General features: G+C 35.4%; 1 pseudogene; it reads right to left on the bottom strand.

The window, feature by feature from the left end:
* Nucleotides 1-256: 256 nt before the first annotated feature.
* Nucleotides 257-359, bottom strand: LOC122699029 (annotated as a pseudogene).
* Between the last annotated feature and the right edge of the window lie 6,283 nt (nt 360-6,642).

The following is a 6,642-nucleotide window of genomic DNA, read 5'->3' as shown; positions in this document are numbered from 1 at the left end:
AAGAACAGTATAATCATCCAACCTAGGAAAATAACACTAAAACATTACTATAATCAAATATGCAGACCCTGGTCAAGTTTCACCAAATCTTTTTATAATATCTTTTATAGTAATAAGATCCAATTGATTACATGTTATGCTTAATTATACATATAATTAAATTAAATTTCTTTCATATTATAAATTAAATTTCTTTCAGTTTGAAATATTTCTTCAATATTTTCTGACTCTCACAACCTTGACTCTTACAAATGCTATAGGTTAGTTATTTTATAGATTGACTTCAACTTTGGATTTGTTTATGTTTCCTCAATTTTCAGATACCACACTTGATCTGAGCCAAAAGGCCGAGAAGTGATTATGTTTCCTCAATTTTCAGTCAAGTATCAGGTTATGCCTTTCAAGAAAAAATATAGAAATGATGCTGTGTTCTTTTTTATGAATCTTGTCCAACGGTACACGGTTTTGATTTGTCCCATTACCAGTGATTTTAACTTTCATCACAGCATTAAGTGGTGCTTTCTAAGTTTCTCCACTGTAAAGTTATATCTTTAAAATTTGTAATTAATCAGTATTTTCTGGGAGACACTTTGAGACAATATGTGCTTCTCATTTCTCATCAATCTCTTACATATTAGTTTTAGCATTTGTTGATGTTATGATAATCATGACTATGGGATTCTCCACTGGTGATTTTGTAAATTTAAATTTCATTCTACTTTTATTAGCTGGCATTCTACTATAAAGAAAAGTGTTCACTTCTTTCATCTTATTTGGTTGTTTATATCTCCATGTGCTCATAGATTCTTGTTTTATTCAATGAGTTATAATCTGTTAGTATCGTGATTCTTTCTTTTGGTACTGAAGTTACTCCAGATTAGCCTGGAAGAAGCACCTTCAAGCTGACTTCTGCATTCTTTTGATATTTGTTGTTCAGTCACTAAGTAGTGTCCAACTCTTCACGACCCATGGACTGGCTCCTCTGTTGATATATTACATGACTTTTTGAGTACTTCATTATTTTTTGCACAAGAATATATTCCAAGTTATTTTGTCATTCCCTTAACCATTTCCTGCCCTAACTTGTAACCAGCAGTTTTTCAGTGAAGCTTTTGTTCCTTTTCATGAAGAAAATATTTGGAAATCAAAGTTTGGCTTCTGTGTGTACTCACTGATTTGGGGAGGAGGTTGGTCACTGCTCCAGGCCTTCTCAGTAGATGTATGTATACACACACACACATATTTCTGTGTGTGTGTGTGTGTGTGTGTGTTTTGGAGAAGTAAATGGCAGCCCACTCCAAGATTCTTGCCTGGAGAATCCCATGGACAGAGGAGCCTGGTTGGGGCCTCAAAAAGTCTGGCACAACTGAAGTGACTTAATTTGCACACATATATGTGTTTAAAAATCTCTTCATAATATATACTGAAAATCATGTGTTCATGCCAATGTTTCCAATTACAATTTACCAGCAGCGTGGTTATGCCAGTTTTCTTTCTTTCTATAATTGTGCCTCCCTTCTTGAAGAGTGAAAAGCTCTTTTTAATGTATTTTTTTTGAAAAGCTCTTTTTAATGTATTCACTTATTATTAGAGTCCTCCATATACATAACCTCTATTCCATTATCAGTGCTGCCTCCACGTCTCCTTGCACAGATGCTATTGTCAGCTCTGTTCAGGCCTCACTACCCTATCTCGAGTCCACACCCACCCCCTTCCCCACATGAATTTCCACTTTGCGGAAGTTACTATGTAGATTGTTGAAATGACAACAAAGGATTTAGAATATTACATATACTTAATTGATAAAGCAGGGTAGGGTTTGAGAGAACTAATTACAATTTTGAAAGAAGTTCTACTGTGGGTTAAATGCTATCAAATACTGTTGCATACTATATAGAAATCATTTGTGAAAGGAAAAGTCAATAAATATAACAAACTTCCTCGTCTTGTTTTAAGAAATTGACCCAACCACCCCAACCCTCAGCAAACACCACCCTGATTGGTTAGTAGCTGCTAACAACAAAGACCCTCACCACCAAAAACATTATGACTGGCTGAAGGCTCAGATGATGGTTAGCATTTTTTAGCAATAAAGTATTGCTATTACATACTTAATAGACTACCATGTACTAATAGTATAAACATAACTTTTATGTATACTAGGAAACAAAAAAAATATGTGAGACTTGTTTTATTGTGGTATTAGCCTTATTGCTATTATCTGGAACCAAATCTTCAGTATTTTGGACATATGCCTGTATTAATATTGTCCAAAACATGGTGATAACTTCTACTGTAAGCAGCTTATTTCCACTACTAAACTGGCAACTTTCCAATAACTGTAAGGATTTAAATTTTGAAAAATGGAAGCAAGGTTGTTGAAAGAAGGAATAAAATAATATCTACTCTAAAGTTGCATGTGTTTTTTATATTATACATATTTGAAGGACCTTTCTGAGTCCCTTCTTTCTCTTTTCCTCATTGCTTTGCTCAGCTGAATAATAATAAACCTTATTCTCACAATACAATTTTTGGAGATATACAGATCAAAGACTTGAGTTTTAGTTTCTACTCAGTGATTATATGAGGTTGAAAATCTATTTTCATATTTAAATATTGATCTATTAATCTATGAAAGTGTATGAGATGTACATTTAGTGTTTCAAAGTGCTTCCTAAGTACAAAATGTTTCACTTGAGCCCAATGACCTAAATTTTAAAGGTATATTAAGCCTTTTAAATTATCCATTATTATTATTTATTTACACTCTTTAGTCACTTTTTAAGTGTACATATTGGATTTCATGGTCAGTTTTTAGCACTTTCATCAATAATATTCTTACTCAGTTGAGCTTTTATTCTGGTGAGTTTTTCTTTCACCTAAGAAACTGTAATATTTCCAATGAGTATGCCAAAGATTCCTCAAAAATTAGTGTTTTTGAGCCCTACATCCCCTGATTATATTTTACTTTGCAAGTTGTACATTAGTATGACTTGGATTTGGAAATACATGATGAAATTCATAAGAAAAAAGGCCCTGAGCAAGAGGAATAGAAAGCACAGATATAATATCATTGAGGGAAAGAAGCCACACATAAGAAGCTATAACTTGTGATTTCGTTTATAAAGTGTACAAATACAGGTAAACCTAATCTATGCATTGGTTACAGGATTATATAGACAGTGACTGGATAGGAGCAGAAGAAAGCTCCCTGGAGTGCAGGTAGATGTTTATTTTTTATTCTGAACTCTGATTGCCAACTTCAACAAGTACATTTACAGTGCCTAAACTGGTGTTCAGGTTTCCTCCATGGCTCAGCAGTAGAGAATCTGTCTGGAATTCAGGAGATGCATGGAGATGCATATTCGATCCCTGGGTCGGGAAGATCACCTGGAGGAGGGCATAGCAACCCACTTCAGTATTCTTGCCTGGAGAATCCCACGGACAGAGGAGTCTGGCAGGCTAAAGTCCATAGGGTCACAAAGAGTTGGACACAACTGAAGCCTTGAGCATGCACACATACTTAAGTTTGGCATGTTATCCTTCAATAAGAAATCGTAAAAAAAACAAAAAAAAACTGTGTCCATATTTAACAACACAGGGGCAAGTTTTCACTTGGATATTATCATGTGTTTATCAAGCTTGTATTTCTACTAAAACATAAAAAGTATGGTTAGTGGCTACATCTCTGAGAAGAAATAATTTTGCCAACGTTCTTGCAGAACTTGTGAGTCATCCATTAAGAGACATTTCTTGGGGCTAACAACTCAGTAAAGTCTGAGGTGAATTTCTGGCAAAGTCGCTTGTCATTTTCAAGTCAGCATGGTTTTGGCACCTGCTTGTCAGCAAAGACTGCCACCATTGGAAACTCACTTTTAGCAAAGTTGTCTGCTTCTGGCCAAATGGATTATGATATGGCAGAAAAAGTCAGTGAAATTGTCCTGGCCATATAAGTAATCAGTACATGTGGCTGACTCAATAGTTTCATGATTGATATGACTTGTTGATTTTATAGTTTGTAGACAGACTATGGCAGGCAATATTATCTGGTCACACTAGCTTACAAGAATGCATCTTCTATAAGTGTGTTCAAATTCAGCTTGGACTTGCATGCTAGGTATTCTAGATGTTTATCTTTTAGTGAGGTATATTCATCCCTTAGATCTGATTCATGTTTTTTCTGTTGTTGATGGTGGTGATGATTTTTTGTTTCTTTTTTTTTTTAGGTTTATTTTTCAGAAATTAGAGATAATATCCTTATGGATTTTATCGTCTTTCACATTAGCTTTCAATACAATATGACATGCTTAACAGCTATAATGATTTCATCCAGTTTTCTCTGGAACAATTTGTGTCTGAACTGGTGAATATGTGATGCCCTGCTGCTGCTGCTGCTAAGTCACTTCAGTCGTGTCCGACTCTGTGCGATCCCATAGACAGCAGCTCACCAGGCTTCTCTGTCCCTGGGATTCTCCAAGCAAGAATACTGGAGTGGGTTGCCATTTCCTTCTCCAGTGATGCCCTAAGAGAATGCTAAATATGGCTAATGTTGAACTGTCTATTTCACTTTCTTTCTTGTGCACATATTGAAAATAAAATTGCAGATAAAAACTGGGCAGCAGAATAGTTGTTCATAAAAATAATCAAGGTAGGCATCTGGTTAAGACATGTGCTCAATTGTTTTGTTCAGCTTATTTAGACCTCAGCATCTTTAACATTTCTGTAAGTAATGCTCTAGTCTTTATAAAGCAAATTTCAGTTTGGGTTGTTTATACCTCCAAAAATAACTTATTAGCAAAATTTTCAGTGGTAACTATCTTCTATTTCTTAATGTATTTAGTTGCATTCTTTTCATGTTCACTCCCAATTAAGGATAAAATTTTAAGAGGTTATTTTCATGTTACCATTGGTCACTATGCTATTCTATTGAATTACGTTGTGCAACATAAATTTTATGTGTTATTAGAAAGTGGAGAACTGCCTTTATCATTAGAGCTCCTAAGGAGTAGCTATAAGTGATCATTTTTCAATGCTTGATAAATCTCCAAAGTTTTCTATGTTTCTGTTTAACTCAGCTATAATTAATGTCAAAATTGCCTACCATGAGTAATAATTTGGATTTATTCTTTTAATCTAATAGAAAAATAAATTTTACTTCTGGAGAGATCACGCAATGGGAAAGTAGATAGAGATGCACTTTTTTTTTTTTTTTTTTTTTTGTCAGCAAGACTTGTATGCTTTTATTTTTTATTTTTATTTTTTTTTCTTTCTTTCTTTTTTTTTTTTTTTTTATTAGTTGGAGGCTAATTACTTCACAACATTTCAGTGGGTTTTGTCATACATTGATATGAATCAGCCATAGATTTACACGTATTCCCCATCCCGATCCCCCCTCCCACCTCCCTCTCCACCCGATTCCTCTGGGTCTTCCCAGTGCACCAGGCCCGAGCACTTGTCTCATGCATCCCACCTGGGCTGGTGATCTGTTTCACCATAGATAGTATACATGCTGTTCTTTTGAAATATCCCACCCTCACATTCTCCCACAGAGTTCAAAAGTCTGTTTTGTATTTCTGTGTCTCTTTTTCTGTTTTGCATATAGGGTTATCGTTACCATCTTTTTAAATTCCATATATATGTGTTAGTATGCTGTAATGTTCTTTATCTTTCTGGCTTACTTCACTCTGTATAAGGGGCTCCAGTTTCATCCATCTCATTAGGACTGGTTCAAATGAATTCTTTTTAATGGCTGAGTAATATTCCATGGTGTATATGTACCACAGCCTCCTTATCCATTCATCTGCTGATGGGCATCTAGGTTGCTTCCATGTCCTGGCTATTATAAACAGTGCTGCAATGAACATTGGGGTGCACGTGTCTCTTTCAGATCTGGTTTCCTCAGTGTGTATGCCCAGGAGTGGGATTGCTGGGTCATATGGCAGTTCTATTTCCAGTTTTTTAAGAAATCTCCACACTGTTTTCCATAGCGGCTGTACTAGTTTGCATTCCCACCAACAGTGTAAGAGGGTTCCCTTTTCTCCACACCCTCTCCAGCATTTATTGCTTGTAGACTTTTGGATAGCAGCCATCCTGCTGGCGTGTAATGGTACCTCATTGTGGTTTTGATTTGCATTTCTCTGATAATGAGTGGTGTTGAGCATCTTTTCATGTGTTTGTTAGCCATCTGTATGTCTTCTTTGGAGAAATGTCTGTTTAGTTCTTTGGCCCATTTTTTGATTGGGTCATTTATTTTTCTGGAATTGAGCTTCAGGAGTTGCTTCTATATTTTTGAGATTAATCCTTTGTCTGTTTCTTCATTTGCTATTATTTTCTCCCAATCTGAGGGCTGTCTTTTCACCTTACTTATAGTTTCCTTTGTAGTGCAAAAGCTTTTAAGTTTCATTAGGTCCCATTTGTTTAGTTTTGCTTTTATTTCCAATATTCTGGGAGGTGGGTCATAGAGGATCTTGCTGTGATTTATGTCGGAGAGTGTTTTGCCTATGTTCTCTAGGAGTTTTATAGTTTCTGGTCTTACAATTAGATCTTTAATCCATTTTGAGTTTATTTTTGTGTATGGTGTTAGAAAGTGTTCTAGTTGCATTCTTTTACAAGGGGTTGACCAGTTTTCCCAGCACCACTTGT

Source organism: Cervus elaphus, chromosome 8 (assembly GCF_910594005.1).
Source record: "Cervus elaphus chromosome 8, mCerEla1.1, whole genome shotgun sequence".
NCBI classification, from domain to species: domain Eukaryota; kingdom Metazoa; phylum Chordata; class Mammalia; order Artiodactyla; family Cervidae; genus Cervus; species Cervus elaphus.
Note: the sequence above shows the minus strand (reverse complement) of the source record. Positions and strands in the feature narration are given on the sequence as shown.